This window comes from Lygodium microphyllum, chromosome 1 (assembly GCF_053477565.2).
Source record: "Lygodium microphyllum isolate KBCC chromosome 1, Lygodium_microphyllum_v1.1.10, whole genome shotgun sequence".
Taxonomy (NCBI): Eukaryota; Viridiplantae; Streptophyta; class Polypodiopsida; order Schizaeales; family Lygodiaceae; genus Lygodium; species Lygodium microphyllum.
Window position 1 is genome coordinate 28,586,363 of NC_141135.1, and position 14,135 is coordinate 28,600,497.

The 14,135-nt window shown below is 46.7% G+C and overlaps 1 protein-coding gene across 4 annotated transcripts in view; it reads right to left on the minus strand.

Moving 5' to 3' along the window:
• LOC148040939 (dynein regulatory complex protein 11-like) overlaps nt 1-14,135 on the minus strand; it is a 153,074-nt gene that overhangs the window by 8,925 nt on the left and 130,014 nt on the right. The gene's annotated exons all lie outside the window — the stretch shown is intronic.

The window sequence follows — 14,135 nt, forward strand, 5'->3', positions numbered from 1 at the left end:
CATTACAAGCATGTGATCGTGTGCATGTGTGTAATTTTGTATGTGTATATGCAAGCATGCATGCACTATGTATCTTTCTCTCTCATATTTTTCCCTCAAAGGAATCACACTTCTGTTTCAACAGCCTGCGTGTGGGGATTTCTTCCAGCTTCACATAGAAAACAGTGTAAAGATGGGTCCACACCCTCCATCCGACTCTGATCAATGTCCCCCACTCTGACAATTAGAACTGAATTGTTTTTATTGACAGATGAAAGTAGAGTATGTGTCATTTTGTGTGGAACAGAATAATCCTCACATGGTTATTGACAGCATCATTACAAGCATGTGGTGTGTGTGTAATTTCATATCTATGTGTCAGTTTGTGTGGAACAGAATAATCCTCACATGGTTATCGACAGCATCATTACAAGCATGTGGTAGTGTGCATGTGTGTAATTTCATATGTATGTAGATGATTGCAATTAATATGAATAGTGGAGAATGCCCTATATTCTGGATAATTCGAAAGCATACGAGACATAATAGTGCATGAAGCCATGCAATACAGATTGGAAGCCTTCTCTCAGCTAGAGTTTCTGCTACAAGGGGATGTCTTTAAGGCTACAGGTCATTGATGCCCTGATGGCACTAACACAAAGAAGCCTCATGAGGTGAGAAGTGGGGTGGTCTAAGACTTTAAATAAACATGCTGACAGACAATCAGGCTGCTCATAGATTTGGTGTGTGCCAAACCTTTCATTTGAAAGCCTACCAGAAGCATTCATCCCCCACTTCAGGAATTCCCTTATGGATCCTTTGGACAGAATGATGCCAAGTAGAAGCTTGCTAACAAAAGTAAGTTGAAATGTGAGTCACAGTGGCAAGCAGGCCCAAGCTTCAACAGTGGGGGATAGTGGCATAAGTTGTGGTGGTTCAGTGTCAGTGCCTAGTGTCAAATCTTGGCTAAAGACATTATATATCCTCTACTCTTGGGGCTTGCATCAAATTGGCGTGTGTTAGTTGGATTCTCCTACTTCAAGTCGGGACTGCAGTCGGGGCTGCACGTAGGTTCCCTAGGCAGTGCACTACCTTTGCTTCCATAAGGTGGCTCATATCAACCCAACTAAACAAATCCTTCATGTGGTGGATTCCATCCAACAAAAGCTCACCTTTGTTGGGTTTGACTCATGCCTATGCTCACAGAGGAGTGTCAGTGATCAATAGTAGGACATTGGGGCACTTTTTACTCTCCATAAGAGAGGTTCTTTCCCCCACTTACATTATTCTCTATTTGTGTGTTTATGTTACATAGTTCAGTCACTTACAGCACTTTACACACTTTCGGGTGCGAACAAACCGTAAGGCAGTTACACAACCCTAAGGTCTAAGGTTTGTACTTTGTACTTTCACTTACACACTTGGAATTGAATTGTGTGTCAAACCGTGTCTACACTCTCACTCTCTCTACTGTCTACACTGTGTGTTGAGCTGATAGCTGCCATCTCCATCTTCAACATTTGGTATCAGAGCTCCTAGGTTTTCCAAGCTCTTCATCAGCCCAGCTCGAGGTTCCTCAGCTCAGCCTCATCAAGTCTAGTTCCTCCTAGTCTACCAGTAGGCTTGCCAACTTGCTGTTGCCCCTGACTAGTCAGCAGGTGCTGCCTGTAGCACTGCCGTCTTGAAGTGGCTGTCGCTCAGTAGCCACCTTCGCCTCCCTATTGAGCAGTGCTGCTGTTGCCTCCGACTAGTTGCCAGCAAGCAGCATAACTAGCACCGCCTAACTGCTCTGTAGTGGTCCCCTCCTGCCTTCCTATCCAACTACGCTGCCCCTTGGTCCAGTGCCCTGTCCAGTCCTGCCGCCACCCTATACTGCGTTGTCTGTGTCCCAGCCAGCGCCACCAGCACCGCCAGCTTCTGCCGCCTGTTCGCCAGCTGCCGCCAGGTCTTCCAGCTCATCCAGGCCGCTGCCTGCCAGCTCGTGCAGTTCCACCTCTACACCTGGCAATCTTGCTCGTTCTCTGCCTGCTGTCAGTTGTCACAGGTATATCTCATTATTTTTATCTGAAAAATCAGAGCTATAACAAAGGGTTTCTACAAGGAGAGGTGCATTTCTACTTCAGAAAGTGCTTTTGGGCACACAAATAATAGAAATTTCTTGGATTTCCAGTCAGAAAATTTGGGGCTTTTGCATGTTTGGCAAACATTGGCACATGTACTGAAGATTCAGTCTGAAATTGACTGAAATTTTGCACTTTGGACAGTTAAATTTTCGGGCTTTTGCATTTTTTGTGCTGCTGAGCACTGTTGGTGCATTGGACAGCCTGCTATTTGCTGAGATCTGTAAAAGCTTCAGCACATCGGACAGTAGTGATCAAGTGTGACACAGTTTTGTTAATTACAGCTTGGTGTTTGTTGTAATTTCTGGAAATTTGCATATTTCCAGGTTATTCCAGCTTTGGTTATTGCTCTTGTGCCTTTCAATCAAGGATAGAGTGATATATTCACTTATGTATCTAAAGAGGATAGATTGGATGGCAATAACTATTCTCTGTGGTCCTTCATGATGAAGAATGTGTAAAAATCTTTGGGAGTATGTTAGTGGTGAAGAAGTCCGTCCTTGAGTTGTGGCTCCTGCAACTTCTCCCCCAAGAGGATGTGGTTAGCCACTACCCCAAAGAATAGTTGCATAAAAGGCTTGGGACTTAGGATGCCTTGGCAATTCAGCGATCCATAATCCCACATATATAGTTTGCTACTTCTTCACGAGTAGCATGACTTACACTTGAGCCAATGTTGCTAGAAAAAATAAGACGTATTTCTTTCTTGAAAAAGGAGCTTGGAAATGTGAAGATGAATGAAGGTGATGCTATGCAGGATCATCTTAATAAAATTCAGGACTTGCATGAGCAGTTGATGAATGTAGATGAGTATTATTTTGATGTACAGATGATCTCTACTACTTTGAATTCCTTGCCACCTTCTTATTTGGCCTTTCATATGGCATTGAATCTTACAATGAGAATTTCTCTGTAGCCACTCACCTTTCTTCAGTTGGTTAGTTTATTGCTAGAAGAAGAGCAAACAAGGAAGAACAGTGGGGTGGATGTTGTAACCTCAAAACAGGCTTTTATGGCAAGACAAAAGGGTAAGGGTAGTCAGTCTTGGAATGCTCTGTAGAGTTCTAAAGTTCAGGTACTTCACAGAACAAGAACCAGGGAGGCATGCAAGCCAAGAAGGGTAAGTGTCATTATTGTAAGAAGCCAGGTCACTACATCATAGAATGCAAGAAACGCATTGCCAAGGAGAAAAAGGAGTAGTCTGGGATGTTTGTTTTTTATGCACCTTCTACTGCTACTGCTACAGAGTCCACTCTGTTTGTTGTTAATTGTGACTACTGTTTTTACACTTGCAGTTATGATTCTTCTTGGGAAAATAGAGCATTCACCTCTACATAGAATGCTAGCACTTGGTTCTTTGATACTGGTGCTTCCAAGCACATTACATCCCATAGGGATTTGTTTGCCTCTGTTGTTGCAGCTCTTGTTGGCATATTTGTGCAATGTGCCAACAATGCATCTTATCTTGTTAGAGGTGTTGGAGAGATTGTCTTGAAAGCCATTGATGGCTCTACTCTCCGTCTGCAGGATGCATTATATGTGCTAGGAACAAAGAAGAATTTGTTGTCTATTTTTTCTTTAGAAAAATGTGGAATGCAAGTCACATTTGATGATGACAAACGCATGGTTAGGGAAAATGAATTCTTGACACTGGTATTGACTAGCACATTATTTCATGGACTCTATGAATTAGATCCTCATTTGATCGATCAGTAAGTCTATTTGGCATCTACTATTACTCCTGCTATGTCACAAGCAGAGTTACGGCATGCTTGCATGTGGCAAGTTCAATATAGTAATTTGATGCTAATGCAATGTACTCAGATGCTAGTTGGTTTACCTCTTGGAGAGACCTCTTGAGCATATTTGTGAGGGAAAATGCATCGGTTCTCTTTTCCTCATGATGTTGCTTTTAAGGCAACGACCAAGTTATAGATTGTGCATTCGGATGTATGTGGACCTATGCAGACAAAGTCATCAGGTGGATATTATCATTTCGTTACCTTCATTGATGACTTACTTGCTTTTGTTGGGTCTATTCATTGGTGAAAAAGTCAGAAGTGTATGATGCATTTATGGAAAAACAATTAGGCTGTCGGATTTAGACTCTCCGTTTGGACCAAGGGGGGAAATACATGTCTTCTTTATTGAATAATTTTTTGAAGCAAAAAGGCATTGCATATCAATATACTACTGTATATACTCCACAATAGAATGGGGTTGCAGAAACAAAGAATCAATCACTTATGGAGGTGGCCAAATGTATGCTAAAAGCTAAAAATTTACCACATGGTTTTTGGATGGAAGTAGTTATATGTGCTTGTCACATTTTGAACAGGTGCCCTACCAAGGCATTGAAAAATGTCACACCTTTTGAGGCTTGGAACAGCCGTAAACCTTTAGTTGGTCCCTTTCCTCATATTCCCTAAGTATTGAGAAAGAAGTTGGACAATAAGGCTGCCAAGTGCATATTTGTGGGATACAGGAGTGAGAGCAAAGGGTACAGATTGTATAATCTTGTTTCCAAGAAAGTCTTTGTTAGTAGGGATGTGTCTTTTGACAAAAAATCAGAATTATCTCTTGCTGGTTTTGACACATATCAGGCTGCAAATGATGTGTTTGAAGGGCTGCCGCCTATTTCTTTTGGTAACATAGTTGAAGTGTCATTAAATGAACAAAATGCTCAGCCAGTTGCTCCATTAAACAATGCAAAATTCTTTTTTTTTGCAAGTCAAATGTGACTGATTATATTACTCAAAAAACTGATTACAACGGAGTGCTCATGCTCAACAGACTAGCTGGAGTTGGTGCAAAGTCACAAATACATCATGTATACAAGCCTCTCAAGGCGGTCTGGGAGGATGGGGGCAAGAAGCCATGGACGGGGGGTGTATCACTATCTGGGGCTGCCTGCTTGCATCACGAAAAACAGGTCCTAGCCGCCCCAAGTATGCATTGTCAGATGGGAGAGGATCGAGGTGCAGCTGAAGTGCAGTAGACAGTGTGAGAGTGAGAGACAGAGTTGAGCACGACACCCAATGCAATAGTACTGAATAGAGTGTTAGATGAAAGTACAAATGATAACCCTTATACCTTAGGGTTATAAGGGGCTGTTCACACCCGAACACAGTAAGTGCCCGTAAGTGTGCACCACAAGCACATACAAAATAGTACACATAATCTGGGGGAAAAAACCTCTCCTACCGAGAGTAAAAAGTGCCCCAGTGTCCTAGTGATCACCCGCACACTCCCATATGAGCGTAGGCGTAAGTAAGGCGTGTGAGATACCCAACAAACCCCCCTGGAGTGAAGAGTGATCAAGTGTACAAGGATCATCCGCCACCAAAGGGCGTCAAATTCAAAGCATCGCGAAATGCTTCAAATTTGTCTCGTGGAAGAGCTTTGGTGAAGATGTCTGCCACATTGCTGGTGGTAGGACAGTAGACAAGGCTGATATCACCTGCATGTAGCCTCTCTCTGACAAAGTGGTAGTGAATCTCTATGTGTTTCGTGCGAGCATGAAACACAGGGTTCCGTGCCACTGCAATGGCACTCTGACTGTCAGTATATAAAGGAGTAGGCTCCGTAACAGATACATCCAAATCAGCAAGTAAGCGTCTAAGCCATACGCACTCAACTGCAGTAGTGAAGGCTGCCTTGTACTCAGCTTCACATGACGACGTGGCAACAGTGGATTGTTTCTTGCTAAGCCAAGAAATGCATGACGAGCCAAGAAAGAAACAATTGCCACTAGTGGAGTGACGAGTATCAAAATCACCAGCCCAATCAGAGTCACTGTAAGCATGTAACTGCAGTGGTCCCCCCTTGGCATAAAGCAATCCAAGAGCTCTAGTACCCTGCAAGTAACGAAACACACGCTTCACAGCTTGCCAATGCGACATACGAGGCTGATGCATGTACCTGCTCAAAACTGAAACGGCAAACTGTATGTCTGGCCGAGTGTGGCATAGATAGATGAGACATCCCACTGCTGGAGCATAAGTATGGATATCAAACAAATCACTGTCATCATGTAATGACAGTTTGAGCCCAGGTTCCATGGGTGTACAAACTGGCTTGCAATCCTGTAAGCCAAACTTCTCAAGAAGTTGCCCAATGTACCTTGACTGACATAATCCAATGCCTCTAGCATCATGTACAAACTGGATGCCCAAGTAATAGTGCAAAATACCCAAGTCAGACATGTCAAAAGTTTGCTGTAAATTATTTTTGAATGCTGAAATCTGATCAGCACGTGTTCCAGTGAGCAAAAGGTCGTCTACATATAGACACAAAATCAGCATGGATCCCCCCTCTTTATGTACATAAAGGGTAGACTCAGATGGGCTGTTTACAAACCCCTGACTAAGCAAGAAAGCATCTATCTTTGCGTACCAAGCTCGTGGAGCTTGTTTCAAACCATATAGAGCTTTTTTCAGCTTGCATACTAAATTTTCTGAGCCTTCAACTGCAAAACCAATGGGCTGCTGTACATACACTTCTTCCTGAAGTTCCCCATGTAAGAATGCAGTCTTTATATCCAGCTGATGCACTTTCCAACCAAAATGTGCAGCCAAGGCAATCATAGACCGAATGGTCGTCATACGGGAGGTAGGAGCAAAGGTCTCCTCATAGTCAATGCCCTTTTTCTGTGCGTAGCCTTTAGCTACCAGTCGTGCCTTGTACTTATCTATGGATCCATCTGCATTCCTTTTCAATTTGTAGACCCATTTCGTACCAATGGCACGCTTGCCAACTGGCAAAGACACCAAATCCCAAGTATGATTCTTATGAATAGAATCCAATTCAGCTTGCATGGCTGCCATCCAATGCACACTATGTCGTGCATCCTCAAAACATTCAGGCTCCTCATTATCATGAGTACATGCTGCCATAACAAACTCCATGGAATGTGCTGAATCATGCAGTCGAGTTTGCCTTCGAGTACGACCAGCCAAGGGTGTTTCCAAATGACTATCTCTCATAGTCTGCGTGTACCATCTAGGCACCTGTCTTGCTTCCTGACTGTGTACAAGTTCCTGCTGAATTTCAGTTTCAGCAATGTGCTGATTTTCTGCATGTTCCATAGGAGCAGCTGGCTGAACATTAGGTTCATTTGCTGAAGTACCAGCTGAATCACCAAATGTGATGGGCAGCAGCCCTTCAAAGACATCACGGGCAGCCTGATATGTATCAAAACCAGCCAAGGATAATTCTGATTTTTCATCAAATACAACATCCCTGCTGACAAAAACCTTCTTGGTCACGGGATCATAGAGTCTGTAGCCTTTGCTTTCGCTGCTATATCCCATAAAGATGCATTTTACAGCCTTGTTGTCCAACTTCTTTCGAAGTACCTGTGGAATATGGGCATATGCAAGACACCCAAAAGTACGGAAGTGGCCAACAGAAGGTTTGCGGCTGTGCCAAGCCTCAAAAGGTGTGACGGTTTTCAAGGCCTTGGTAGGGCATCTGTTCAAAATGTGGCAAGCGCACATGACGGCTTCCATCCAAAAACTATGAGGCAAACTCTTTGCCTTCAGCATACATCTGGCCATCTCCATGAGTGACCGATTTTTCCTCTCTGCTACCCCATTCTGCTGTGGAGTATATGCAGTAGTGTACTGATGGATAATGCCCTTCTGCTGCAAATAAGAATTCAGCATAGAGGACATGTATTCCCCCCCTCGGTCCGAACGGAGAGTCTTAATCTTGCAACCAGACTGAGTTTCCACAAGTGCACTGAAAGCCAAAAATGCATCATACACTTCTGACTTCTTTTTCAAGCAGTAGACCCAGCACAAACGTGTAAAGTCATCAATAAATGTTACAAAATAGTAACAACCACCCAATGACTGTGTCTGCATGGGCCCACAAACATCCGAATGCACAAGCTGCAATCTGGCTGTTGCTCTAAAAGCAACATCACGGGGAAAAGAGAAACGATGCATTTTCCCCAAAATGCAACCCTCGCATAAATGCTCAGGAGGTCTCTCCAAGAGAGGTAATCCATCCAACATCTGAGTACGCTGTAATAGCATCAAGCTGCCATAGTTTACATGCCCCAAACGAGCATGCCATAACTCTGCCTCTAACATAGCAGGAGTAAGAGTGGATGTCAAATATGCAGACTGATCTACCGAAAGAGCATCCAACTCATATAACCCATGACACAGAGAACCTGTCAAGACCAATGTCATGTGTTCCTTGTCACGGACCATGCAACGGTCATCATCAAAGGTGACCTGCAAACCACAACGTGCCATAGAAGAAATGGAAAGCAGATTCTTCTTAATGCCAGGCACATACAAAGCATCCTGTAGGCGGAGAATAGAGCCATCAATGGCTGTAAGCTGAATCTCCCCAATACCACGAACAGGGTATGATGCATTATTAGCACACTGAACAGACTTCCCAACGGGAGGTGCACCAAGAGAAGCAAACAAATCTCTACGAGATGTGATATGCCGTGAGGCACCACTGTCAAAGAACCAAGTGTCAGCATCCTCTGTAGAGCTAAATGCTCTATCAGCCCAAGAGACATCATAACTGCAAGTGTAAAAACAATAGTCCCTGTCTGCAACAAAGGACGCGGACTCACTAGCAGTGGAAGGAGCTGCAGAAACAGACATCCCTGACTCCTTCTTCTTCTCTTTGGCGATGCGCTTCCTGCACTCAGTGATGTAGTGGCCAGGCTTCTTGCAGTAATGGCATTTTCCTTTCTTGGCTTGCGTGCCCCCCTGTTTCTGACTTGTCTGTGAAGTGTTACTACTACCAGAACTCTGCAAAGCATTTTTCCCTTGGCTGTTTTTACCCTTCTGCCTTGACATAAAAGCCTGCTCAGAGGCTATACCATCCACACCACTGTTCCGTCTAGTTTGCTCCTCCTCTAGAAGCAAACTGACAAGCTGAATGAAAGTGATGGGTTCTTTCGAAATCCTCATAGTGAGGTTCAAGGCAGTATGAAAAGCCAAGTAAGAGGGAGGCAGTGAATTCAATGTCGTAGAAATCAGCTGTGCATCTGAGTAGTACTCATCCACATTCATGAGTTGCTCCCGCAAGTCCTGAATTTTGTTGAGATGATCCTGCATAGAATCACCCTCATTCATCTTTAGAGTCTCTAGCTCTTTCTTCAAGAAAGAGATGCGAGTCTCATTCTTTCCTGCAAACATCTGCTCCAATATCAACCAAGCTTCTTGTGAAGAAGCTGCTGAACGAATATGAGGAATGATAGAACGCTGAACTGCCAATGCAATCAGCGACATAGCCTGTGCATCCCGTGTATCCCAAGTTTTCTGAGCTGCAGTTCTTGGGGGAAGTGGCTGAGCGGGGTGAGGTGGAGGGGGCTGAGGTTGCCCTCTTGCACGTCCTCCTGGAGGAGGAGTAGCGGGAGCCACAACTCCCGGTCGTGCTTCCTCTCCACTGACATAATCCCACAAATTTTTTGCCACTAATACATTCTTCATCATAAAAGACCAAAGGGAATAATTGTTCCCATCCAATCGGTCTTCCTTGGACACATAGGTGAATACATCTCCTCCCTGATTTGCCATTATTTCCCAAAAGGCAATAGAGCAATGTCAATGCAGTACTGGCTGGAAATCTGCAAATTTCCAGAAATTGCAGCAAACACAAGTCTGCAATTAATGTGCAAAGGGTACTCTGTCACAAAAAACTGTCACTGATGCACGCTTCCCAAGGTGCAATTAGTGCTCAGCAGCACTAAAACATCAAAAGCCCCAAAATTTTCTGCCCAAAATTTCTGTCACAAATGTCTGTTACAAAAGCCCCAAAATGTGCATTCAATGTGTCACAGACAGACACAGCACGTTTCCCAATGTGCAAACAGTGCAGTGCAACACTGTTATGAATAAATCCCCAAAATTTTGCCAAAATCTCTGTCAAAAACAGTCGGTCTGTGACTGTATCAGCAGTTTAAATGCATCTGTCCTCCAAATACACAAAAGCCCCAAAATTTTCTGACCATTCAGTCAGAAATTTGCATGAAATTTACTTTTCCAGTAAATCTGTGCCAACTGCGTGTGAACCGCCGCTTCCAGAATTTATTCTGGGCTGAAATAATAAAATTTTTGAAAATTTTACCTGGTCGTGTGGCAGAGTACTGACGTGGAGCAGGTCGTCTGACGGGCGGGCGGACTGGCTGACGTGGAGCTTTACAACGGCGGTAGGCAGATTAGCGGGCTGCGCGAATCTGAAGCGGGCAGGCAGGTCGCGATCAGGCATTGACTGCGCCTGAACGAAACAGGGCCCTGGCGGACTGGTCGAGCTGCTCGCGAGCTGACGAGCGACTGCTGACGGGCAGCTGCTGACGTGGACGACTGTAGTGAGAAGCCTGCGCTGACAAACGTCAGCACCTGCAGCTGACGCGACGTGCCTGCTGGTGGCGCGCTGGGACAGGGCAGTGTTGCGTGTTGATTGTTGGAGCTGCGCGCAGGGCAGATGCAGAACAGAGGTGGCTCGAGTGCGGTCAGGACTGCACGTTGCAAGCAGAAGCTGAGCTCAGAGCTGAGCTCTGATACCAAATGTCAGATGGGAGAGGATCGAGGTGCAGCTGAAGTGCAGTAGACAGTGTGAGAGTGAGAGACAGAGTTGAGCACGACACCCAATGCAATAGTACTGAATAGAGTGTTAGATGAAAGTACAAATGATAACCCTTATACCTTAGGGTTATAAGGGGCTGTTCACACCCGAACACAGTAAGTGCCCGTAAGTGTGCACCACAAGCACATACAAAATAGTACACATAATCTGGGGGAAAAAACCTCTCCTACCGAGAGTAAAAAGTGCCCCAGTGTCCTAGTGATCACCCGCACACTCCCATATGAGCGTAGGCGTAAGTAAGGCGTGTGAGATACCCAACATGCATGAAATGACAACGGAGCTCTTGATGAGCCCTAGACTCGCCCTGTACCCAGTCCCATCGGCCGCAGAGGGAGTGGATGATGGAGGTCCAGAGCTTTGTCAAGGTCGCTTGTACTAAAAATCTCTCTCAGCCGAAAGCCTCCTGACACTGCGCCTTCCAGATATGCCATCCAATAAGACTCCCTATGATCTTCCATACCTCAAAGCGGTCTGCTATGGGCTCCAATCCCTGGCGGATGGGTAGAGCCTCTAAACCGACCTTTGTGCACGACCCTGCCTCGATGATGAATATCGTGTCCTGCATCCCAGCCTCATACAAAAGGTGACGGCCCTGGCTAACTACGTGCCAGCAGAAAGCTCCCCATGAGATACATCCAAGGATGGGTGCTATACGACGAAGGATACAGCATACTCCTCTCCACACGAGTTGTGCCTCCTCACATGACCAAAGGCAATGCTTTGGGGTTTCCAGAGGCTGCTGTGTGCAGCACTTACAACCTCTCTCCTGCATTTGGGCAAGCCAACTTCCCACCGGCACGCCTCCATGTGCCACCAGCCATAAGAAATACGATACCTTCCTCGGCCTCCAGCTATCCCATAGGCGGCGCCAGAAGGTCCGTCGAAAAGGCTCCGTGATGCTATGCTCCACCCAGTGCCTGCTATGTGAAGGCGCCCAATCCATATTCTTCTGCATCAATATGTGTCTGCCAATCCTGGCAGTGTACTCCAGGAATCTCGGTGGCTTCTTGGCAACTGCAGTGGCCGGCCATAGCCACTCTCCTAGATCCCACTCCAGCTCATCAAGTGGTCCGCCCTTCCAGATCCAAAAGCGCCACTCCCTGAGCTCCTCCTAGAAAACATAGGGGTCCCCATGACTTCCCCTAAAGACCCACCACCCGAATTCTTCTCCATGAAAGGGCAGCTATCCCCTCATCTTGCTGCTCTCTGTCAAGGGCCAGATGCCCCCCCTCTTGAACGGTGAAGAAAGTCCCTTGCGAGGCGCCGCCCACTCTACCTGCCACTTGTAGGGGGATGCTTGCTGGTGAAAACCTTGCGGCCCGTACCTCCCCGGGCTCTATCGGCTCTCATATCGGGAGAGCGAGCCACTCCAGAGGTATTGTTGGGTCTATCTCCCTTTTCCTTAACTCCACTCCTCTTTGGCAGCCTGATGCTTGCTGCAGCACCTCGTTCGCCGTCCTGTACACCTCCCGCCATGTCTTGATGATACGAGCCGGGCCAGCCTCCCAACCAGCCCACTGGATGTGGGGGCGTTCGGCGATCTATGCCCCTTCCCGATCTTTGACCTGGGGGTTCCAGATCATTGGCTGACGGTCTATCTCCTCCTAGCAGCATGGGGGGCTTTGGATTATGGCCTTATGGAGGCCCTGCCACAGCGTAGTAAGCTGCGTAGGAAAAGTGATCTGAGGGGGGGTGATCTGAGCTGACGTGAAGATCCATCTCAAGGATGGCCTCCACTCACTGCCAAGCCTCGGTCTACAATCCTGAAGACCCTCCTGCAATAAGATCTTCTAGGTTTGCTCGCCTGGTGTGAGGCTACGGACAACTAGCTTGCCCAAGAGGGCCATACTCTGATACTTTGGGTCTATGATACCAAGCCTTCCCTCTAACCGATGCCGTATGATGGTCGCCCATGCCACCTTGGCCCTGGAATCCTTGGAGCCATTTGACCCTGACCACAGGAAGTTCCGCACTAGGCAGCGAAGTTGCATTATGCAGGATGAGGAGAAGCACCAACACAAGGCGATATACCAGGCCGTCGCTAGGAGGATCTGGTTAACCACCAGGGGTCGGCCGGCTACTAGTGAGAGGCAACTTGTGCTCCAGTAGGTCAACTTCCTCTGAATAGAGTCAAGGACAGGAAGAAACTACTGGGCAGGAGTGATGTCGAGTCCCACCTGGAATCCTAGGTACCGGACGGTCTGCCCTCTGCTCACCCATCTAAATCCCAGGTGGACACCCCACTCCGTGCTAGAGTCCGGGTTTGTGAGGAAACCAACAGACTTTCGCCAATTGATTTTCGCTCCTGCTACAGAGAACAAAACACCTCAATAGCTAGCCTCACTCTCTCCAGCATCAACTCATCATCCTCTATGTAGAGTGCTGTATCATCTGCATACTCTGAGTCTAACAACTCAGTCTCCTCGCTCACTGGAAGTCGGAGGCCGCGTAATCCGCTCACCCGTGACTTGAGGAAGTGGGACATCGCCTCTGCAAAGAGTAGGAATAGGTATGGGGCCGGGGGGCAGCCTTGTCGGACCGATCTCTCCAGCTGAAACTCCTCCCCTCGCCTTATACCTTTGAGAACCCTGTTGGTGGCCGATTTGTAAAGTGCGAAGACCCCGCAAATCCAAACTTGGGGGAAACCCAACCTCACCATGGTGCCCTCTAGGAAATCCCAGTCCACCCTGTCATAAGCGTTCTCAAAATCCAAGAGTAGTACGGCCAATCTCTGCCCACTGTGCTGAGCCCACTCTGTTGCCTCAAAGAAGGTAAATACATTGTTTAGGATGCTCCTATCCTGGACAAAGCTTATTTGTGTGTCATGGATGATGTCTGGGAGCACGGGGCGTAGTCGCCTATCAATCATCTTTGCCGGTGCCTTATAGGCCACTTACAATAAGGTAATCGATCTCCACTGGGAAAGCTCCAACCGGTCTCCCCCTTTGGGGAGAAGACTGATAAGGCCTGCCGAAAGACTCCTTGGCATCTGTCTTGAAGTGAAAATCTCCTGGAAGGCCATCATTAGGGGATCCTTCACCACTTCCCGGTAGGTAGTGAGGAAGGCCTTAGAGAGGCCATCCTCTTCCGGGCATTTCTACCCATTCTGTGTATGAAAAGCCTCCTCAAGTTCCTTCTCTGTGAAGGGGGACTAGGAGGGAGCGTCCCATCTCCTCTATGACGAGGAACGGGATATGATCCCAGACCTACTATCTACATTGCAGTCCTCTAGCTGAGGCTGTCTCCTGCTGGAAAAGGCGCTTGTAGTAGTCGGTGGCAATCTCCATCACCTCTAGGCTAGAACGAGTCCTCCCAAACTGATCTCGAAGGTTGCGTATTTGCTCTCCAACGGTGCGAGGCTGGTGCACTTGGAAGAACTCCCTGCACATCGAGTCCCCCTTCCACGCCTAGAAG